This window comes from Delphinapterus leucas, chromosome 11 (assembly GCF_059928025.1).
Source record: "Delphinapterus leucas isolate spDelLeu-1000000601 "Yukka" chromosome 11, BTC_Dleu_Yukka2, whole genome shotgun sequence".
Lineage (NCBI taxonomy): Eukaryota > Metazoa > Chordata > Mammalia > Artiodactyla > Monodontidae > Delphinapterus > Delphinapterus leucas.
The window spans coordinates 45,075,365-45,100,632 of NC_143139.1; the positions used below are offsets into that span (position 1 = coordinate 45,075,365).

At 38.2% G+C, this 25,268-nt stretch overlaps 1 protein-coding gene and 1 pseudogene across 22 annotated transcripts in view; one reads left to right on the forward strand and one right to left on the reverse strand.

Annotated features, from left to right (window-relative positions):
• The window catches only part of R3HDM2 (R3H domain containing 2), a 152,450-nt gene that overhangs the window by 113,403 nt on the left and 13,779 nt on the right, over nt 1-25,268 (reverse strand). The window contains exon 2 of one of the 22 annotated variants that reach the window (XM_089920900.1): nt 1,153-1,247. The exons of 20 other annotated variants lie outside the window; for them this stretch is intronic. The gene's annotated coding sequence lies outside the window, so the exon portion shown is untranslated. Of the gene's footprint in view, nt 1-1,152; nt 1,442-25,268 lie in introns of those variants that run through there. One more of the 22 variants, XM_089920901.1, reaches the window with a different exon arrangement.
• On the forward strand, nt 567-1,227 carry LOC111173845 (serine hydrolase RBBP9 pseudogene; annotated as a pseudogene).

A 25,268-nucleotide genomic window follows, 5' to 3' on the forward strand; every position in this document is an offset into this window, starting at 1 on the left:
AAAATAAGGGCTATGACAGCTACCTTAAGAGAAGCCCAATAAATGCAGGGTAAGGGGCTCATTGTGCTGACGTTACCACCTCATCTAGGACTTGAGCTGATTCATCCTGATGGGCTGACAGGTCACTAAGATCTGCACCTTGCCCAAGATTCTTATTTACTTCACATATAAAAATACTGTCTACTCAAGACAACTGCAATCCAGACACCTTCTCCTGATAGGGAGGCTTTCCCTTCCTGACTTCACTGAGCACCCTGGAAAAAAAGTTGTCATTTCAGGCCCACTTCAGTAACTGTGCATGACTAACAAGGCATTGAAGGGCCAGGAAGAGAGCCCATAAAAGGACCAGAACGTTAAGTCTCAGCAATTACAAAAAAAAAAAAGGATTTAAAAAAAAGACCAAAATCTCCTGGAGAAGACACTCATCTCTCCAGCATTAACAGATGTTTGGTACTATTAACGTAATTTGAAAAGCAGTAACAAAGTCAAGACCTGAAAACATCTGGTCCTTGGCCATACCAAGAAATCACAGAAGACACCCTTTAACCAAGTAAGCTGTGTTCTAACATGAATTTCAAGAAGAAAGACAAGGAGAGGCAATTTTTAAAAATCCACAAACTATCCCCTTAATTTAAAAGGAAGGAAGGGAGGTCGGCTGCACTCATGGCGGCGCCCTGCAAGGCGGTGTGATCATCCCCAGGAACGGGGGGCAGGGATGTGGCCACCCACGGCTGGTACAGCTGGGTGAAGAGGGGGCTGGAGCAGATACCTGGTTTCCAGTGTTTGGCTAAAAACACGCCTGACCCAATCACAGCTCGAGAGAGCATCTGGCTGCCCTTCATGCCGACGGGGCTGCACTGTGACGAGGAGACCATCGTCATAGGCCACAGTTCCAGGGCCACTGCAGCCATGAGGTATGCAGAGACCCACCGGGTGTGTGCTATTGTGTTAGTGTCTGCGTACACGTCTGACCTGGGGGATGACAATGAATGGGCAAGCGGATACTTCAGCCGCCCCTGGCAGTGGGAGAAGATCAAAGCCAACTGCCCTCACATTGTGCAGTTTGGCTCCACTGACGATCCTTTCCTTCCTTGGAAGGAACAATAAGAAGTGGCCAACAGGTTGGAAGCCAAATTGTACAGATTCACTGACCGTGGCCATTTCCAGAGCACGGAGTTTGATGAACTGGTTAGTGTGGTCAAGTCCAGGCTGGAAGTGCCAGGATAGCCAGGGTGGTTACTGCTGTTCTGCGTAACAACATGGGAGTAGGGCAACGATCAGATTATTAACAGATGACAATCATCTATCATCAGATGAATAGCGGGCATGCAAACCAGATCAAATTAAGGTCCAAAACACACACAAGTTTCAATGTTCAAACTAAATTACAAACAGTATTTTCATTTTCCACAGAATCTACATCTCCTCCAATTACTCTGACCTAAAACAGTATTTTTCCCATTTGATAAGGGTCATGGGACAGCTTAACCACCCTTAGCTATCCAAAGTGAATAAGACAGAAACAAAAACCAGGTTTCCTGATCCCTAGTCCAGATTAAAACTAAACAGGTTTCATGTTATGCTGTAGGAGTTGCAGCATAACATGTCCTTAAACATGTTGAGAGAGTGACACACAAGGAGGCTGAGGCAGGGGTCTGCAGGGTCAGGCAGGGATCGGTCTAAGACCAGACTGGGGAGGATTAGGGCGACGGGGAGAACTCCTGCTGGGTCCTGTCTGGATTGTTGCCATGTGGGAATTTGGCAAGGCATTGCCAGTTTTCTGATTTTCAAGGAAAGAAATTCATACACTTTTGTATTTAGGGACCATAATTGTATGTATATATAATCCACATGTACATGAATTACGTTCAGTCCACAGACATATGGGTTATGTTAGCTGGCAACTACAGCGTAAATAAAAAATCTGCAAACGTGGCAAGACACAAAGTCCAAGCCATCCACGTGTGACCTCTGCTGTAAGTATTCACTTAGCCAGTGCTTTAGAGCTTGAGAAAAGCCTGAGAAATAGACATGACGTCAAAGGATGAGATCATGGGAACAGTGTGGATTTTGTTATAGTCTTAAATATTTTAAAAAATGATCTTTCCATATGTCAAATTTTGTTCTGTCAAGTGTTCTACCTTTTAATTTCCATGGTCCTTTAGATCTCTTTCAGCATCATTCCATGATTTTTCTTCTAATCATACTCCCTCAAAAAAACCCTTTTCATTTTCCAACATTTTTTGGCTATTATGATCCCCAAGTAACATCTCAAAACAATTTCCAGTAAATTCACACCTGATATTTGCTGCAATAATGTGAATTCCCACACTGTTCATACCTAACGAAAATTCAAAGCCATCATTTGAACCTGAAAAGGCTTTTGATTTCTAAATGTGCTCAAAAAATGTCAGGAGAGATTCTCTAAATTTTTAGCAGCAATTATCTTAGGGGATGGGAATTTTGGTAGTTATGGTGTGGTGGACGTCTCCTTTTTACATTATACACCTGGGGATTATTTGAGTTTGTGCACTGTCTTACTTTTATAATTAAAAATAAAGATTAAAAACAGTTTGACAAGTTAGTGAAAAGCAAAGTAGATAAATCAATTGAATACTTTGCTTAGAGAAGCTGTTTAGCACTGATTTGACCAAGCCTATAATCAAAGCTTGATTCTATTTGAATTATTTGGAAGTAGTCATTGTTCTACGTATTCTCTGCCTTGTTTTCTGAAGTCCTTTCTTAAAAAAATTTACAAACTTATACAAATAACAGTTCATAATACCATATTGTCCTCTTCCTCTGTAGAAAAAACCAAATATATACAATTGAGAAATAAAAAATAAAAATAAATAAATAAAGGAAGGAAGGGAGAGAGGGGAGGGAAGGAGGGAGAAAGAGAGAAACAAGGAGAGAGAAAGAAGAAAGGAACAAGGAAGCGTAGTGCCCAGTGTTGTAGATTAAACATGTCCACAGATTATTTGCAGCAATTCCCATCAAGAAGTGGAGCTGGGACTTTCCTGGTGGTCCAGTGGCTAAGACTCCACGCTCCCAATGCAGGGGAACTGGGTTCGATCCCTGGTCAGGGAACTAGATCCCAGATGCCACAACTAAAAGATCCCACATGCCGCAAAGACGGTCCCGCAGGGGCAACGAAGATCCTGTGTGCCGCGAGTAAGACCCGGGGCAGCCAAATAAATATTCAAAAAAAAAAAAGAAGTGGAGCTCATTTCCCCTCGTTGTCTCAAAGACAATGCTGAGCAAAAAAAGATACAAAGCATATCACTATATTCTATTAATATGAAATTCAAAAACAGATAAAACTAACGTATGGGAATAGAAGTTAGAACAGTGATTATCTTTTTTTTAAATTAATTAATTAATTAATTTATTTATTTATTTTTGGCTGTGTTGGGTCTTTGTTGCTGTGCACAGGCTTTCTCTAGTTGCTGCGAGCAGGGGCTACTCTTTGTTGCGGTGTGCGGGCTTCTCATTGCAGTGGCTTCTCTTGTTGTGGAGCACGGCCTCTAGGCGTGTGGGCTTCAGTAGTTGTGGCGCATGGGCTCAGTAGTCGTGGCTCACGGGCTTAGCTGCTCTGCAGCATGTGGAATCTTCCCGGGCCAGGGCTCAAACCCGCATCCCCTGCACTGGCAGGCAGATTCTTAACCACTGCACCATGAGGGAAGTCCCCAGTGATTATCTTTGAAGTCATTTTTGCAAAAGAGATTCTAGAGCATATTCAGTGTTTCCAGAGAAAACTGTCTATGACAAGAGTATTTGAGGGGACAGCTTATAACTGATACGGTGATGGAAGCAGCTAATTGTGCTCCTGCCCATCCAGCCAAACAGATGCTGCCAAACAGAGGCTTACCTCTACTTTAGGAAGGACATGCTCTAACCCCTGCACCGGTTTGTACAGCCTGGCCCTCTGTGGCTGCATGACCAAGTCAGTGCCTTTAGTTTAGAACCTCATCATTTTCCACTGCACTTGCCACAAAACACACTGTGACAAGGGTGATCTTTGAAAAATACAAATGTGACAGCATCACTCTCCCACACCCATACCATACGTACACACCCCTCCTCCTCCTTAAAATCCTTCAAAGACTCCCCAGTGCCTATAAATTCTGCACTCCCTATCAGGGTACTTAAGTTCGTTTATAATCTAGTCCCTGACTACCTTTTTCTCTCTCTCTCTCTCTCTCTATATATATATCCTGAGTTCCATAACGAATTACTTATAGTTGAACTGGAAAGCACCTCATCTCAGTATGTTTGGGTATACAGTTGACCCTTGAACAATGAGGAGGTTAAGGACGCCAACGTTCCCCACAGTTGAAAATCCGAGTATAACTTATAATCAGCCCTCAGTATCCGCAGTCCCCCCTGTATCTGGGATTCTACAGATTTGACCAACCACAGATCATGTAACACTGTAGTATTTACTATTGAAAAACCTCCATGTTGTTCAAGGCTCAACTATGTAATGCATCCTCTATCTAAAACAGCAGTTCTCAAAATGTGGTATCAGGAGGTCTATGAGGTGAAAGTATTTTCATAATAACAAGATGTTATTTGCCTTTTTCACAACGGTGATAAAAGCAATACAGGTATAACTGCTAGTGCCTTAGCATAAATCAAGGCAGGGGCATCAAACTATACTAGTAATATCATCTTCTCCACCACTCCACATTTGGAGTTTAAAAAGGAAAATATAAATTTTACTTGTGAATATCCTTGATAAACCAGTAAAATTTAATAATTTTATTAAATTTCCAACTTTGAGTACGTCTTTTTAATATTCTAAGTGTCAAAATGGGAAGTAAGTATAAAGCACTTCTCCTGCTTTATAATAATCATACAATAATTGTCTCAAGGAAAAGCAACTGAGCTACAAGCTGAACTAGCTGCTTTTTTCATGGAATACTATTATTTCTTTTTTTAAAATTAATTTTTATCGGAGTATGGTTGTTTACAATGTTGTGTTACTATTATTTCTTTTAGTTTGTTTTTTTTTTTTGCGGTACACGGGCCTCTCACTGTTGTGGCTTCTCCCGTTGCGGAGCACAGGCTCTGGACGCACAGGCTCAGCGGCCATGGCTCACGGGTCCAGCCGCTCCGCGGCATGTGGGATCTTCCTGGACCGGGGCACGAACCCGTGTCCCCTGCATCGGCAGGCAGACTCTCAACCACTGCGCCACCAGGGAAGCCCTATTATTTCTTAAGTAAACAACTGAGAGGCAAACTATGGTTATTCAGACTTGAGTATGTACAATATTTTCACGAAAAGGAACAAAGTGAGCCTATGACTTCAAAGAAAACAAATGAAAGTATTTGTTGCAAATGATAAAATTCAAACTTTAGCTAAAGTCAGAATTTTGAAAACATGTATCCCCTATGAGCTTGATGGCTTCTCAATACTTTAAGACTTTCCTGATGAAATGGTAGTGGTATTAATGAATGTGATTTTTAAAAACTGTATAATTAACTGTATCAAACACTTGGAAGATGTGAATAACCAAATGAAACAATATTTTCCAACTGATTAATTTATGATGTTTCAAAATCATACATGGGTAAAAGATCCATTCAACATACTAGACAAACGAATTTTAATGTCATCAAGTACAAAAGCTCATTAATATGGTTTCATATTAATGAAACCATACAACTAACCTACACTGCAACTAACCTTTAAGAAACTACCACTTGTTGAGTTTGGGTATAATATCAAAGAATACCCACAATTACCTAAAGAAGATATTAAAATACTTGTCTTTTTCAACTACATATCTCCAAGCCTGGATTTTCTTCATATACTTCAACCAAAATGACATATTGCAACAGACTGAATGCAGATGGAGATACAAGAATACAGCTATCTTCCAATAAGCTAGACATCAGAGACTTGTAAAAATATAAAACAATGTCCCTCCTTCTCACTAAATCTTTTCTGTTTTAAAAATTAGTTTTTTCGGGCTTCCCTGATGGCGCAGTGGTTGAGAGTCCACCTGCCGATGCAGGGGACACGGGTTCGTGCCCCGGTCTGGGAAGATCCCACATGCCGCGGAGCGACTGGGCCCGTGAGCCATGGTCGCTGAGCCTGTGCGTCCAGAGCCTGTGAGGCCACGACAGTAAGAGGCCTGCGTACCGCAAAAAAAAAAAAAAAAAAAATGCTGGAGAGGGTGTGGAGAAAAGGAAATCCTTCTATCCTATTGGTGGGAATGTAAATTGGTACAGCCACTACAGAAAACAGTATGGAGGTTCCTCATAAAACTAAAAATAGAGTTGCATTATGATCTAGCAATTCCATTCCTGGGCATATACCTGGAAAAAACTATAATCCAAAAATATACATGCACCCCTATATTCACAGCAGCATCATTTACAATAGTCAAGACATGGAAACAACTTAAATGTCCACTGACAGATGAATGGATAAAGAAGATGTAGCATACACATACACACACACACACACACACACACACACACACAAATGGAATACTACTCAGCCATAAAAAAGAATGAAAAAATGCCCTTTGCAGCAATGTAGATGGACCTACAGATTATCGTACTAAGTGAAGTACAAATACCATAAGATATCACTGGTATGTGGAATCTAAAATATGACACAATGAACTTATCTACAAAACAGAAAAAGACTCATAGAGAACAAACTTGTTGTTGCCAAGGTGGAGGAGAGATGGACTGGGAGCCTGGGATTAACAGATACAAACTATCATATAAAGAATGGATAAACAACAGGGTCCTAGTGTACAATACAGGGAACTCTATTCAATATCCTGTAATAAACCATAATAGAAAAGAATATGAAAAAGTATATATGTGTGTGTGTATATAACTGAGTCACTTCGCTGTACAGCAGAAATTAACACAACATTGTAAATCAACTATACTTCAATAAATTTTTTTACAAATTAGTTTTTTTAGGACTTCCCTGGTGGTCCAGTGGTAAACAGTCCACCTTCCAATGCAGGGGATGTGGGTTCAATCCCTGGCCGGGGAACTAGGATCCCACATGCCACAGGGCAACTAAGCCTGTGCGCCGCAACTACTGAGCTCGCAAGCCTCAACTAGAGAACCTGTGTGCCACAAACTATTAGCGCCCACGTGCTCTGGAACCCACGCGCCACAACTACAGAGCCCATGTGCCCTGGAGCCTCTGTGCCACAACTAGAAAAGAGAAGACCTGCACGCCACAACTACAGAGAAGCCCACGTGCTGCAATGAAAGATCCTACATGCCTCAGCAAAGATCCCACGTACCGCAACTAAGACCCGACACAGCCATAAATAAATAAGAAATAACAGAACTATTAAAAAATTAGTTTTTTCAGTAAAAAGTATATTATAAAAAATTGTGGGGGCTTCCTTGGTGGCGCAGTAGTTGAGAGTCCGCCTGCCGATGCAGGGGACATGGGTTCGTGCCCCAGACCGGGAAGATCCCACATGCCGTGGAGTGGCTAGGCCCGTGAACCATGGCCACTGAGCCTGCGCGTCCGGAGCCTGTGCTCTGCAACAGGAGAGGCCACAACAGTGAGAGGCCCGCATACCACAAAAAAAAAAAAAAAAAAAAATTGGTCAGAAGAACTGAATAGGCAATTTTCCAAAGAGGAAATGCAAATGGCCAACAGGCACATGAAAAGATGCTCAACAGCGCTAGTCATCAGAGAAATTAAAATCAAAACCACAATGAGATATCACCTCACACCTGTCAAAATGGCTATCGTCAAAAAGAACACAAATAACAAATGTTGGCAAGGATGTGGAGAAAAGGGAACCCTTGTACATTGTTGCTGGGAATGTAAATTGGTGTAGCCACTGTGGAAAAACAGTATGGAGGTTCCTCAAAATACTAAAAATAGAACTACCATATGACCCAGCTATTCCACTCCTGGGTACACATACGGAAAAAACAAAAACACTAATTTGAAAAGATACATGCACCCCAATGTTCATAGCAGCATTATTTATAACTGCCAAGACATGGGAGCAACCTAAGTGTCCATCAAATGATGAATGGATAAAGTGTGTCTGTGTGAATGTATATATATATACACACACACACACACGCACACACACACAAAGGAATACTACTCAGACATAAAAAAGAACAAAAATTTACCATCTGCAGCAAAGTGGATGGACTTGGAGGGCATTATGCTAAGTGAAATAAGTCAGACAAAAAAAGAATGGCAAATACTATATTAAATCACTTATATGTGGAATCTAAAAAATACAACAAACTAGTGCACATAAAAAAGAAGCAGACTCACAGATATAGAGAACAAACCAGTGGTTACCAGTAGGGGAGATGGGGGTGGGCAAGAGCAGGCAATATAGGGGTGGGAGAGCAGGAGGTAGGAACTATTGGGTGTAAGATACGCTACAAGGACGTATCGTACAATACAGAGAATACAGCCAATATTTTGTAGTAACTGTAAATGGAGTGTGACCTTTAAAAATTGTATAAAAAATTAGTGTGTTATATATACTAATATGTAAGGAGTTTATTATTTTTAATAAACATTTAAATATTTTCTTAGTTTTAATTTCTAACACAGTAAATACTGGCAAATATAACCCCACATATATAAAAGTTCTTTAGAGTCTGTAATAACTTTTGGAAGAGTTAAAAGATCAGACACCCAAAATTTGAGAACTACTAATCTAGAATTTCCCCTGCCCCATTTGTCCTTCAAGGCTCTGCTCCTCCAGAAAGCCTTCCCTGAGAGCTTAGGTAAAGTTAATCTGCTACAGTTGCTTACAGTGGAACACAAAAGACTATATTGGTTCATAGGCACTCAGTTAACTGTTGAATGAACAAGGCTAGGCTGAGTGCACCTGCTGCCAAACATACATGTACGAAAACATTTCAAAGTTGTTATTTTGTATATATCCACCACGACTAAAACCTCACTCTCAAATCTTGAAACAACTGCTGGTAGAAATGTAAACTTCATATATCTTTGGAAGGCATTTTTATAATGTCTATAAAAATTCCAAAGTATACACCTTTAGAAAATTATCTTACTGATATTACAAATATGCAAAATGACATATGTACAAGGTTATTCATGCTGCACTATTTGTAACTGAGAAAAAATCAAAATGCCCTTTAATAGAAGAATGATAAACAATACATACATAGCCCATATTATACTGTACAGACATAAACAAGAATAAAGAAATTCAACTTACAACAACACATATAACTTGATGTATGTGTAAGAAAAGAGTAAGACAGAACCATTTCTGTAAAAAGGAAGAAAAGAAGACACATACATATTTACATGTATGTGTATATTTTATGCTTATAAGCACACAGGATGCACAAAAACTGGTAATATTAGTTGCCCCTGGAATGAGGAACTGACTGGTTTTCATTGTAGGAACAAGAAGAAAACTTCACTCTACTTTTTTCTATACTTAGAATTTTGTACCATGTAAATGTGACACCAATCCAAAAAGTAAATCTAAAAATATGTAAGAATCTTCATTTCACATAAAGAATAACTTCTCATCTTTCTTTTTCTAGCCTCAAAAAAGTCAATCCCCAATTTTTTAAATTTTTTAAAAATTTATTTTATTCAAGTGTAGTTGATTTACATTGTTTTGTTAATTTGTTGTACAGCAAAGTGATTCAGTTATATACATACAATACATTCTGCTTTTTTATTATTTACCTTTATTATTATAATTATTTTTTGCAATACATTCTTTTTCATTATGGTTTATTGCAAGATATTAAATATAGTTCCCTGTGCTATACAGTAGGACCTTGCTGTTTATCCATCCTATATATAACAGTTTGCATCTGCTAATCCCAAACTCCCAATCCATCCCTCCCCCTGGCCCTTGGCAACCACAAGTCTGTTCTCTATGTCTATGAGTCTATTTCTGTCCTGTAGATAGGTTCATCTGTGCCATATTTTAGATTCCACATATAAGTGATATCATATGGTATTTGTCTTTCCCTTTCTGACTTACTTCACTTAGGATGATAATCTCTAGCTGCATTCATGTTACTGCAAATGGCATTATTTTGTTCTTTTTTTTTTTTTTTTTTTTTGCAGTACGCAGGCCTCCCACCGCTGCGGCCTCTCCCGTTGTGGAGCACAGGCTCCAGACGTGCAGGCCGAGCGGCCATGGCTCACGGGCCCAGCCGCTCCGCAGCCTGCGGGATCCTCCCGGACCGGGGCACGAACCCGTGTCCCCTGCGTCGGCAGGCGGACCCCCAACCACTGCGCCACCAGGGAAGCCCTATTTTGTTCTTTGTTATGGTTGTGTAGTATTCCATTATACACGTGTACCACATCTTCTTTATCCATTCACCTGTCAATGGACATTTAGGTTGTTTCCATGTTTTGGCTATTGTGAATAGTGCTGCTATGAACATAGGGGTGCATGTATCTTTCTGAATTATAGTTTTGGCAGGGTATATTCCTAGGAGTGGGACTGCTGGATCATATCACCATACACACAATGGAATATTACTCAGCCATAAAAAAGAACGAAATCCTGCCATCTGCAGCAACATGGATGGACCTAGAGAATACTGTTAGTGAAATAAGTCAAAGAGAGAAAGGCAAATACTGTATGATATCACTTATATGTGGACTCTAAAAAATAATACAAATGGGGGGGTGGGGGAGGGTTCGATTGGAAGTTTGGGACTAGGAGATGCAAACTATTATATAGAATGGATAAACAACAAGGTCCTATTGTATAGCACAGGTAACTATATTTAATATCCTATAATAAACCATAATGGAAAAGAGTATGAAAAAGTATATTCATGTATACTTGAATCACTTTGCTGTACACCAGAAACTAACACAATATTGTAAATCAACTATACTCCGATTAAAAATAAAAAATTAAAAATAAATAAAAATTAAAAATAATAGAAATAAATGTATATGCAAAACAGAAACAGACTCACAGATACAGAAAACAAACTAGTGGTTACCAAAGGGGAGAGGAGCAAATTAAGGGTAGGGAATTAAGAGATACAAACTACTATGTATAAAATAGATAAGCAACAAGGATATATTGTATAACACAGGGAATTATAGCTATTATGTTGTAATAACTTTTAATTGAGTATAATCTGTAAAAATACTGAATCACTATGCTGTACACGTGAAACTAATAAAATACTGTAAATCAACTATATGACAACAACAACAACAAAAAAAGGACTTCCCCAGTGGTCCACTGGTTAAGAATCCCCCTTCTAATGCAGGGGACACAGGTTTGATCCCTGGTTGGGGAACTGAGATTCCACATGCTGTGGGGCAACTAAGCCTGTGCGCCACAACTACTAAGCCTGCACACCTCAAGTAGAGAGCCCACGTGCTGCAAACTACAGAGCCCACATGCTCTGGAGCCCACATGCCACAACTACAGAGCCCGTGCGCCACAACTAGAGAAGTATGTGTGCCACAACGAAGAGCCCACGCGTTGCAAAGAAAGATCCCGCATACTGCAACAAAGAAGATCCCATGTGCCGCGACAAAAGACCCAACGCAGCCAAAAAAAAAAGAAAGAAGATATCCACTAGGAAGCCTTTAAATTAACTGTGTTAAGTGGTTAACTAGTGATTCTAGGGTAGGGTCAGTATCTTCACCTTTTACCTTGTATACTTTTGAATTATTTAAATTTCTTACAATGATTACGTATTACTTTTGCAATTTGAAAAATGCAAATCTATAAGATTGAAGATATGGAACTTAAAAATCTACAGTCCTGACTTTGAATTAGACATGTTGATATGAACTTGTGATACACTTTCTTTCAAAAAAAAGATACCATTTTCCTAGCCTTGTTCACTAAAAACAGCAAGAAACAATGAACAACCCACTAATCAATGAGTACCTCTTGCACCCAGACTGAGGCCTCTAAACATCATTTCCCAACAAAGGGGCAATGGCTGTTAGATGCCCAGGAATGGAAATGTAAAAGAGGATCTCAAAATATCAGGTCAGACCAGAAAACAAAAAAACAATCAAAGACTAGGAGGATCATACCAAGAGGACACTGCAGGGAATTACCTGGTAGTGCAATGGTTAGGACTCCATGCTCTCACTGCCAAGGGCCCGGGTTCAATCCCTGGTTGGGGAACTAAGATCCCACAAGCCACGTAGCATGGCCAATAAATAAATATATTAATTATTTACTTTTTTAAAAAAAGGACATTGGAGCCAACTTGAAGAGGTCCCCATTTGCCATTATCAGTTAATCAGTGAGATATCAATAAGAATAAAAAAAGAAATTGAGTGAAACCCATAAATATATTTAAATTGGTGAGTTCATAATGACAATTAAAAAAAAAAACTAATCAGTCACCTTTGCAGGATGTTAGTGAACAAATTCATTATTTTGAAAATGGCAATGACTGTTAATTAAAATAAAGACTCAAAGCATTTGTCTCACCTTTCCTGTGCAAGATATACCTGAAAGTAACCAAGTAAGTGATGAGGGAAGTATCTCTTTATAAAAGTATTCCACCTAAAATAAATTTTAAAATAATACAACTTCAATATCACCATTCTGTAATCACTAATGAAATTCAATAAAGGATGTAGACAATGATCATTAATGACTGCTGACATCATGAAAATTAGACTGACATCACACACTTCCTCCTAATGGAAGTACACTATAAAGTATTCAAGCCAAAAACACTGAATCTGAATCTGATCAAGTCTCTAGATATAACTGCCCATTTGAAGGAAATACAAAGTACAGGGAAATATGTTAAATGACACCACTATGATGTCAATCACCAAATCCACTAGTGGGAAACTACTGGACAGATGACCCAGATTCTTCAACAAATACACCGGGGGAAGAAAAAAAGGAGAGAGGAGAAAATTTTCAGATTAAATGATTTTTAAAGATATATCGACCAACTACAAGGTACAGATTTTATTTGGATCCTATTTTAAACAAACAGGCTGTTTAAGAAATATGATACAATCAGGGAAATATGAACACCAGATATTTAATATTAAGGAATTATTGTTAATTGTTTTAGAAGTGTAAATGGTACTGAGGGACTTCCCTGGTAGCACAGTGGTTAAGAATCCATCTGCCAATGCAGGGGACACAGGTTCAAGCCCTGGTCTGGGAAGATCCCACATGCTGCGGAGCAACTAAGCCTGTGTGCCACAACTACTCAGCCTGTGCTCTAGAGCCCACGAGTCACAACTACTGAGCCCACGCACTGCAACTACTGAAGCCCACGCACTGCAACTACTGAAGCCCACGCACCTAGAGCCTGTGCTCCGCAACAAGAGAAGCCACCACAATGAGAAGCCCGCACACCACAATGAAGAGTAGTCCCCGCTCGCCATAACTAGAGAAAGCCCGCGCGGAGCAACAAAGACCCAACACAGCCAAAATAAATAAATAAATAAATAAAAATTAAAAAATAAATGGTATTGATATTATGTTTTTTTAAAGTCCTTATTATTCAGGGTATATACTGAAATATTTAGTGATGAAATATTACATCAGATTTCCTTCAAGATAATCAGGAAAGGGGAGCCCAGTTCAATTCCTACCTCATCCCTACCTTTCTATATTGATTTCTCTCTTCTTTTCTTTTACATTTGTTTGTGCTGCACAATTAAATGTAACTAAGTTTTACAGCATTCCATCTATAATACAGAATCTAATCCATTATATCTACTGTTGTTTTGTTCAAGTTTTATCTCCACCACTAGCCAGTAAGGTCTTTTAATGCACACAAGATATTTTTGATCCCACAACCCACAATGGTGCTAAGCCTTCTAATGGTCCCAAGTACCTAATCTGACACTCAAGGTGTCTCTGAAAAACCCTGGGACCTAGGGGAAAATGCATTATTCTTCCTTGTCACCCAAAGGGCTACTTTGTGCTAAAATTTAAGTTTTAACCATAGTAAAAGAATATAATATTATCTTATTCAAATTTAACAGGGGTTCCTTTTATAACATCAAAATGCTAAGTCTTCAGCAAGTTAGGGCAAGCTAATAAGCACAAGCTTTTCCTCCCAGAGTTCAAATGGGAACTTGAGTATTTATACTCTTTCGCAGAAACAAAATTATACTTAACTAGGTTTAAATAGAAATTTTATTATCTAAGTGATTGATTAAATACACTGAAGTTATTTAATAAAAGCTTCAGCTGTAATGTAAAAAGAGAGCTTACCCAAAGAAAGAGTCACAAAGCCCAGGAAAAAAAGAACTCACTACCTAACTGGCGACCAATAGCACTGGAGATCAAGTCTACTGGAGTACTTACAAGTTTTAAGAGTTGATTTATAGGCCCTTTATCCTTTTTTAAAAAAAAAATTTTTTTAATAAATAAATTTATTTATTTTTTACTGCATTGGGTCTTCGTTGCTGCGTGCAGGCTTTCTCTAATTGCGGCACGCGGGCTTTCTCTAATTGAGGCGAGCAGGGGCTCTTCATTGCGGTGCATGGGCTTCTCACTGCGGTGGCTTCTCTTGTTCACAGGCACTAGGCACATGGGCTTCAGTAGTTGGGGCACACAGGCTCAGTAGTTGTGGCTCGCAGGCTCTAGAGCTCAGGCTCTGTAGTTGTGGCGCACAGGCTTAGTTGCTCCGTGGCATGTGGGATCTTCCTGCACCGGGGATTGAACCCATGTACCCTGCATTGGCAGGCAAACTCTTAACCACTGGGTCACCAGGGAAGCCCCAAAAATGTTTTAAAATAATTGATTTTTTCCCTCTAATCATAAAAGAAATCCATGTTATTTATAAATAAACAAAAAAGAAAATAAAAACCATCCCACTACCTCCTTCATAACATTTTGTTTTACTAAACAGTAAGTCCTTTGAGTGCAGCTCATTTCCCCAAGCAACACAGGAAATTGTGTTCTACAGCTCTCTACGGAAGCCCTAAGGGGAAGGAAAGAGGAAAAACCCATGGGCTTAATTCAATGAGGGTAACACGTAGATTTGTCTTTCAGGTTTTTTTACATTTCACCATTTATATAAATCCAGGGTCAGAAAAAAAAAAATTACATTCCACTCTTATGGAATTTTCTTGATTTATAATAATTTGGGGGGCATTTTTTCCAGTGTCCTCAAAATTTCTTACTATAGCAGCAGCAAAGTCTTACACTTTGAATTGGCAAGTCGGGTAGTAAACATTTCATATTCACTCTATGTAAAGTCTGTCTCTATTTTAACTTATATTTAAATTAGTTACTCAAAGTACCATTCCATTTATCTGTTATTTCTTATGTTGAGGTCCTACCCAACTCCATCAACAGATTTTTCTTATTTCATGTAGTTAAGTGTACACTGAATAACTAAGTTTCTCCTCAAAATATCCTACACTAGTCTGAATCTACACATATGCAAAACAATTCTAGTGTCATGAAATTCACCCACAAGTACCCAACTGTAACGCTCACCAGATCTCTAACTCAGATGTACTGCCTCATCCATCCAGGCGAAGTATAATAACTGTACTTATCAAGTATAATTTGAAGAGACATTGGAGAAAGCAGAGTAGATAGCCTCCAGCAATTCACCTAGGAGGGGAAAAAAATTATCCCTTTCACCACCCAGAGTCTAGGCTCTAACAAGTTTTCAGCAACAGTCAAATAAAATTCTCAGAACAGTTTTGACTTTTCACTGGACTCTGTGTCTTAATTAAGCAGTCTGAGTGACAGCGCAAAAATTAATTTGAAGCTACTTTTCTTCTTCCTTACTCCAAAAAGCCAAATACTGTCTGTCTTAACTATTCAAATCCCCAGAGATTTCAATTCTGCAGGAGCTCTACATGGTTCTAAATTTAGCCAAGTAATAGAAATAGTTGGAAGGCATGCAATTCATTTTAATATCTGCACCTTTATGTTGCCAGGCAGCTAATTTTTAAAGTAGTCTTAGAGCAGTCCTCCACATAAAAGAACAAATATATAAGCCATGTAATCAACTGATAGGTTAGTAATTGTGTTAAAATATTACCTATAACTTCTGTAAGTGACCAACATCACCCCTCCAAAAATATATTCTATATTTCTTACACAGGGATAGAGTTTTAAATATTTCAACAAAACATGGGACTTCCCTGGCAGTCCAGTGGTTAAGACTCCATGCTTCCAACGCAGGGGGCGTGGGTTTGATCCCTGGTCGGGGAACTAAGATCCTGCATGCCGTGCGGTGCAGCCAACAACAACAACAATACCATGTTAATAGCAAATCACTTTCCTTACAGCTTATTTATGTTTCTACTTCAAAGGAACATATAGATAGGTTTAAGGAGTTTCACCTTCAATGCAAAATGTTTTTGTACACTTTGCTATACAGCACAAATCAGCACAACATTGTAAATCAACTATACTTCAATAAAAAAAAAAAAAAAACAAGGGGAAAAAAAGTTTTTGTAGAAAGGACTGACATGTCTCATTTCACGTAGAGTCCCAGAGCGGGACATTCTCAAGCTGTTGGACCATAAGTGACCAGGGTATACCAGATCCCAATTCTAAGGATCTAGTTTGCATTTTCTAAAACATCAGACCTCATAAGGAGCCATAAAACCATACTCCAGCATAAATGTTCAATACAATAAACACCTTAATTTCATGTCAGTTTCCTAGACTGTGTTTACAGATCAATGTGTAAAACATATGTGCAGATGAATACAAGATGCAGGTTCAAAGCACAAAGTATAAAAGACCTGGATTAGAACTTTCCCTATCTAAGGAGATTTTAATTCCCAGAGTTGAAAATAACAAAGAGGGAAACAACTCAAGTGACTATACCACAGAAAGAAAAAGCCTGGATTACATAAGAGTAATAAGAAGGATACGAATACTTATTTTCACCTTCACATGTCACCACTAAGTTAGGAGAAGAAAAAACAATACAATGCCAATTTTCTGCAAAACATCCCATCTCCTATGGCAAGTCATCAGCACTGCCTATATATAACTCACTTCATTCTGAGAAGTAATTCAATTTAGACACTTTATTATCAAATAATTCTGGGAAGACATAGAAGGGTCTTAGATCTGGAATCCACTCTTATTTGTTGTACTGGAAATAACTGATCCCATAAAGATAGCAAAGGATAGATAAGTAAGAATGAGAAGCAGTTCCCCTTTAAAGGAACCATTCCCCACTAAAGGTATCAGGGTTCCTTGCAGAAGTGACTGATTCCAGGTTTGTAAAGTACAAAGCGAGCCCAAAATACCTTGTTGTGCCAGGATGTAAGGAAGTCCTCAAAACTTGACAGAGACAAGTCAAAAAGACATAGGAGTTAGTTTGAAGGGGCTCCCACCGACCAAAGTGACAATTGTTGTATGTATAATACTAAGTATTGTCAGTATTTTTTTAAGTGCTTTTCCTTACTAAAAAAAAAAATGGAAAAGAACAAAAATACACATACACACAAACCCCAAAGCTCTGAAATTAAGCATTAACAAACCAGGTTCATGATATATGATCAGCATCCAAAAACCCAACTATAAACAATGCCAAGCAGTGTTCCTCAGTATTATTTTTGCAATTGTTAGTCATGTTAAGCATCAAGAAAAAGAAAACACATCACTGCACATTACAGCCACCCCCCCCAAAAAAAGGCTAAAATTTTGACACTAGCGAATTGAATAATGTTTGATGCTATACCACAAACAGCTTCTGATGTATATCCCATGTGAAAAAGTCTTTACACATATATGACATATTTTTAATATTGATAAAGGATTGTGACATATTGAATTTTTAAAAATACCAAACCTATAGTGATCCTCAAAAACAAAAACGGGAGAAATAAAGTTCTTCTTTGTAGAATAACGCCAACTAGTAAATGGAGAAGGAATGACAGACTCAACATTTTGCAACCACCAATGTAATAACTAATTCAGACAAGGATCATCAACGAATGTTACCACCACTGGGCAAAATGCAGAGGAAGAGTCATACTATCTTAACAGCATCATCCCACAGATTGTTTCTTAATTACAAAGGGAAAAAGGCACCTTTACAAAGAAGAAATGTAGCCTATGTCAACTTATCTAAGTGACCAAACTTATATCACAATAAGCACACAATACCTAAATAGTATTCTTGCCAAAAATATTTAATCTGAACCTAATCATGACAAATCCAAATTGTGAAACATTCTTCAACATAACTGGCCTGAACTCTTCAAAAATATCAATGACACGAAAAACAAAAATAGAAAGAACTGCTCTGAATTAAAAGGCTAAAACAATATGAAAATTAAATGTAATTCATGATACTTGAATAAATTCAGGATTGGAAGGACAGCTATAAAGCAATATCTCAATTATTGAGATGATGGAGGAAATTTGATTATAGACTGTAAATAATTATATATATCACTGTAAAATATTTAAATGTGATAATGAGTTTGATAACAATATTATACTAATATAGGAAAATACCTTGTTCTTAGGTGATATATACTTAACAAATTCTAGGTGAAGTTTCCTGATGTGTGTAATTTCCTAATACAAATTCCTAATACACAATAAAAAATAATGTATATATGTATAGGGAGGGAAGGGAGAGAGGTGGAAAGTGAGAGAGAGAGAGGGAGGGAAGGGGTAAAGAAAGAGTGTGAGAGCACAAATGTGACAAAATATTCAATAAATATTAGGTAAAAGTCATATTGATGCTCACTGTATCACTCTTTCAACTTTTCTATAGGTTTGGAATTCTTCCACATAAAAACATGGGGGTGAAAAATAACAAGCAGCAACATTAACCCAAGCTCTTGGCTATCCAGTATAAATTTTGCTGTGTCCTAAAAGCAATTCCAGGTGATGATTACAAGTGCAGACTTCAGCATGAAACTGGGTTATGTTCTGGCTGCACGATGATGGACAAATAACCTAATCTAACCTCTCTGCAATGGTCTGAATGTGTCCTCTCAAAATTTATATGTTGAATCCTAACCCCCAAACATGATATTAAGAGGTGAGGCCTTTGGGGTGGTTAAGTCATGAGCTTACTGCCTTATAAAAAAGGTTCCAGAGAGATCCCTAGCTCCTTTCACCATGTGAGGACACAGTAAGATGCTGGCTATTAACCAGGACAAGGGCCCTCAGCAGAATCTGACCATGCTTGATCTTGGACGATTCAGCTTCCAGAACTGTGAGAAATAAATTTTTGTTGATGAGCCACCCAGTATTTTGTTATAGCAGTCTGAACAGATTAAGTCACTCCCTAAACCTCAACTGTAAATAGGGATAACACAGTACTACTCCATAGGGACTATCTTCTGAGAATTAAATGATCTAATATGTCCTGTTATTATACTTCTGTGATATCACATTCTTTGTTCACTTAACTACCCTGTAAGTATATGGGGAGACTGGACCAATTTTTAGCCTTTCTCTGACTTGGCAACTAGTTTATAAGCTATAATAACTTTATTAAAATTTTGTGAATTGCCAAATATATCCAAATTCAAATAAAAGAATTAAAATGCATTCCATCTAAGGACCAAAAAAAATAAACCCACCGTTAGCACAAATGACAGAGCTAACATACTCTAAAGTACCCGTCAAAGCAGTAGCTTTTCACAGCTTACATTTGCTCCTTCCTCAAAATACTAGAGGGTCACCTGTCAGGAACAGACACAGGCTGCCTTGGTCCCAAAAATGTCAACCTTTACATTAAAATCCAATGCCCTCAGGCTAGAAGTGCCTCTTACATTCTGGAATATCCTGGGGCTTCATGTCAGCTCTCTTATCACTCTGTAAGTTTGCCCTGCATGATCCCATTTCCTATCATGGATTGAACACCCTTCAGGTACAGAGTACTCCAAAAACCTAAATACCCCTGCTTCTCTGTAGAGCTCCAGATTCATTTAGACAACTAGCGGCTATACATTTCCAAAAGTGAACTTTACCAACACTCCTCTAAGGCAAAACCTGCCCCCCCTCTTTTAGTGATATAATTGACATATATTAGCTACAGGTATACAACATGATTCAATACATGTATATACTGTGAAATAATCACAAGTCTAATTAACATCCATCACCAGACATATTCACAATTTTTTCCTTGTAATAAGTATGTCTAAGATCTTCTCTGCTAGAAACTTTCAAATATACAATACAGTATTAACTATAGTCCCCATGCTGTACATTTCATTCCCAAGACTTATTTATATATATGTGTGTGTATATAAACATATATATGTAACTGGAAATTTGTACCCTTCTGTCCACCTTCACCCATTTCAGCCATCCCCCACTCCCTGCCTTTGGCAACCACCAATCTGTTCTCTTGTAGCTGTGAGATTCCACATAAGTGAGCTCATACAGTACTTGTCCTTCTCTGACTTATTTCACTTAGCATAATGCCCTCAAGGTGCGTCTATCTAATCTATCTATACTGTCACAAATAGCAGAAGTTCCTTCTTTTTCGTGTGTGTGTGTGTGTGTGTGTGTGTGTGTGTGTGTGTGTGTCTGTATACAGCCACATTTTCTTTATCCATTAATTCGTTGCTGGACACTTAGGTTGTTTCCATGTCTTAGCTACTGGGAACAATGCTGCAATGACATCAGGGTGCAGGTATCTCTTCAAGATAATGATTTCATTTCCTTCAAATATATATCCAGAAGTAGGACTGCTGGGTCACATGGTAGTTCTATTTTTTAATGTCTTGAGGAACCTCCATACTGCTTTCATAGTGGCTATCCCAATTTACATTCTCACCAACAGTGCACTAGGGTTCCCTTTTCTCCATATTGTCACCAACACTTACTATTGCTTATCTTTTTGATAATAGCCACTCTAACAGGTGTAAGCTAACATCTCATTGAGGTTTTGATTTGCATTTTCCTGATGATTAGCGATGATGAGCACATTTCCATGTACCTGTTAGCCATCTCATTATCTTTTTTGGAAAAATGTCTATTCAGTTCCTCTATCCATTTTTTAATCAGATTGGTTTTTTTCCTATTGAGGTGCATGAGCTCTTTATACATTCCAGATATTAACCCTTTTACAAATATATGATATTTTGGAAGTATAGTTTATGTACAATATTATGCAAGTTATAGATGTACAATATAGTGATTCATAATTTTTCAAGGTTATACTCCATTTAATTATTATAAAATATTGGCTATATGCCGTGTTGTGGCACATATCCTTGTAGCTTTTTTTATATATAATAGTTTGCACCTCTTTCAAATATATGATTAGTAAATATTTTCTCCCATATAGTAGGCTTTTTCATTTTGTTGATGGTTTCCCTTGCTGTGCAGAGATTTCTAGTTTGATATAGTCCCACTTATTCATTTGTGCTTTCGCTGTCTTTGCTTCTGGTGTCAAATCCAAAGAATCCCCAAGACTGATGTCAAGGAGCTTACTCCCTATGTTTCTTTCTACAAGTTTTATGGTTTTAGGTCTTATGTTCAAGACTTTAATCCATTTTGAGCCATTTTGTGTTTGGTGTAATATAGTAGTCCAGTTTTCCCAACACCATTTATTGAAGAGATTATCCTTTGCCTATTGTTTATTCTTGGCTCCTCTGTCATAAGTTAATTGACCATGTGTGCATGGGTTTATTTCTGGGCTCTCTATTCTGTTCCATTAATCTATGTATCTGTTTCTATGCCAATACCATACTGTTCTGATTATTATGGCTTTGTAATATAGTTTGAAATCAGGAACTATCATACCTTCAGTTTTGTTCTTCTTTCTCAAGATTTCTTTGGCTATTTGGTGTCTTTTGTGGTTCCACACAAATTTTAGGATTGTTTGTTCCCTGTGAAAAATGCGACTGGAATTTTGATAGTGATTGCAATGAATCTGTAGATTGCTTTGGGTGGTATGGACATTTTAACAATATTAATTCTTCCAATCCATGAGCGGAGAGTATCTTTCCACTTATTTGTGTCTTCTTCAATTCCTTTCACTGATGTCTTACAGTTTTCAGTGTACGTGTCTTTCACCTCCTTGGTTAAACTTATTCCTAGATATTTTATTCTTTATGCTACAATCGAAAGTGGAATCTTTTTTTTTTTTTTTTTTGCAGTACACGGGCCTCTCACTGTTGTGGCCTCTCCTGTCTGAGAATAGGCTCCGGACGCGCAGGCTCAGCAGCCATGGCTCACGGGCCCAGCCACTCCGCGGCATGTGGGATCTTCCCGGACCGGGACACAAACCCATATCCCCTGCATCGGCAGGCAGACTCTCAGCCACTGCGCCACCAGGGAAGCCCTGGAATCATTTTTTAAATTTCTCTTTTTGATAGTGATTAATGTATAAAAACACAACTGTTTTCTGTATATTGATTTTATATCCTGCAACTTTACTGAATTCATTCATTAGTTCTAACCATTTTTGGTGTAGTGTTTAGGATCTTCTATATATAATATCATGTCATATCATCTGCAAATCTTCTTCCTTTCTGATCTGAATGCCTCTTATTTCTTTTTTTGCCAACTGCAGTGACTAGGACTACCAATATTATGTTGAATAAAAGTGGCAAGGAAAAGCTTTCAGCTTCAGTTGAGTTTAATGTTAGATGAGGGCTTGTAACATACGGCTTTTATGGTGTTGAGGTACATTCCTTCTATACCCACTTTTGTTGAGAGTTTGTTTGTAATCCTTTTTCTGCACCGTTGAGGTGACCGTATGATTTTATCCTTCATTTTGTTAATGGGGTGTATCACAACTGATTGACTTGCAGATGTTGAACCACACTTGCATCCCTGAAATAAATCCCATTTGACTATGGTGTATGATCCATTTAATGTATTGTTGAATTCAGTTTGCTAATATTTTGTTGAGGATTTTTGCATGTATATTCATCAGGAACACTGGCCTGTAATTTTCTTTACTTGTAGTGTGTCCTTGTCTGGTTTTTGTATCAAGGTTATGCTAGCCTCATAAAATGAATTTGGAGTTTGGGAAGGATTGGTATTAGTTCTTCTTTAAATGTTTGGTAGAATTCACCAGTGAAGCCACCTGGCCCTGGACTTTTGTCTGTTGGAAGGTTTTTGATTACTGATTCAATCTCTTTACTAGTACAGGCATACCTTGGAGATATTGCAGGATCAGTTCCAGACCACTGTAATAAATCAAATATCAAAATAAAGCAAGTCACAAATTTTCTGGCTTCCCAGTGCATATGAAAGTTATGTTTAGACTATATTGTAGTCTGTTAAGTGTAAAATAGCATTATGTCTAAAAAAAACAATGTACATACCTTAATTTTAAAATATTTTATTGCTAAAAAATGCCAAAACAACATAATAGTAACATGAAAGATCACTGATCACAGATCACTGTAACAAATAATGAAGAAATTTGAAAAATTACAAGAATTACCAAAACATGACATGGAGATACAAAGTAAGCAAATGCTGTTAGAAAAATAGGGCTGATAGACTTGATCAATGCAGGGTTGCCACAAACCTTCAATTTGTAAAAATCACAGCATCTGTGAAGTGCAATAAAGCCAAGCTCAGTAAAATGAGGTATGCTTCTAATGGGATTCCTCAGATTTTCTATTTCCTCATGACTTAGTCCTGGTAGGTTGTATGTGTCTAGGAATTTATCCATTTCTTCTAGGTTGTCCAACTTGTTGGCATATAATTGTTCACAGTAGTCTCTTGAGGTACCAGGCGTTAACATCTCTTTCATTTCTGATTTTATTTGAGCCCTCTTTTTTCCTTGGTGAGTCTAGCTATAGGTTTGTCTATTTTATCTTTCTTTTTTTTTTTTTTTGCGGTACACAGGCCTCTCACTGATGTGACCTCTCCCGTTGCGGAGCACAGCCTCCGGACGCACAGGCCTAGCAGCCATGGCTCACGGGCCCAGCCGCTCCACAGCATGTGGGATCTTCCCGGACAGGGGCACGAACCCGTGTCCCCTGCATCGGCAGGCGGACTCTCAACCACTGCGCCACCAGGGAAGCCCTATTTTATCTTTTTTTAAAAAATAAAAACTAGCTCCTAGTTTCACTCTTCTTTTCTATTGTTTCTCTATTTTATTTATTTCTACTCTGATATTTATCTCCTTCCTTCTACTTACATTAGGTGTAGCTTGTTCTTCTTTTTCTAGTTCCTGGAGGTGTAAAGTTAGGTTATTTGCAATCTTTCTCATTTCTTAATGTAGGCATTTGTCACTATGAACTTCCCTTTTAGAAGTACTTTCACTGCATCCCATAGGTTTTGTATTTAGTATATTGTATTTCCATTTTCATTCGTCTCTGGGTATTTTTTATTTTCTCTTTTTATTTCTTCTTTGACTCGTTGATTATTCAGTAGCATATGTTTAAGCTCTACATGTTTATGAATTTTCCAGTTTTCCTCTTATCATTGATTTCTAGTTTCATACCACTGTGGTCAGAAAAGATTCTTGATATGATTCAATCTCCTTAAATTTATTAAGACTTGTTTCATGCCTGACATATACTCTATCTTAGAGAATGTTCCATGTGCACTTGAGAAGAATGTGTATTCTGTTACTTTTGGATGGAATGTTCTATACATGTCTGTTAAGTCTATCTGGTCTAACTTGTCATTTAAGGCCAATGTTTCCTTACTGATTTTCTGTCTGCATGATTTATCCATTGATGAAAGTGGGGAATTAAGGTCCCCTATTATTGTATTGCTGTCTATTTCTCCCTTTAGGTCGGTTAATATTTACTTTAAGTGCTCCTAAAACCTGCCCCCTTTCTCATCTCTGTTAGCAATACCACCCAGTCACCCAAAACAGAAACTGAGAATCACCTATTCACAATTACTTCCCTCTCCTCTCATATTTAGCCAATTTCCAAACTCTGGCACCATCTCCTGGATCCACTTGATCTTCTCAGCTCCTGTCCTCTCTTCTCCACTCCCATCACTGATAGGCAGAGAATTTAGTTAATGGGACAAGACCTCCAGAGTTCTTTTCTGCCTCCAGCAGAGCAACTGGCTATGTTCCCATGATGACTGCTCTGTTGGCCTATCAGCCTTTATCCCTGAATAAATAAAATCTCTAACCTATCCTTGATGAACACGTAGTGTGAGTGAGAAATAAACCGTTGTTTCAAGATATTAAGGGGGTTGTTTCTTACCCATCTCTATCCTGATTTCAGCATCTTCTGCACTACTACAACAGCCCCCTAACAAGTGTCTCTCCCTCCACTGTAAATCCCCTGTATTTTTCCAAAGTGCTACCAGACTTACCTTTATAAAACAATCATTCCATTTCTCTGATGAAAATCTTCAGAGGTTCCTTTTTGC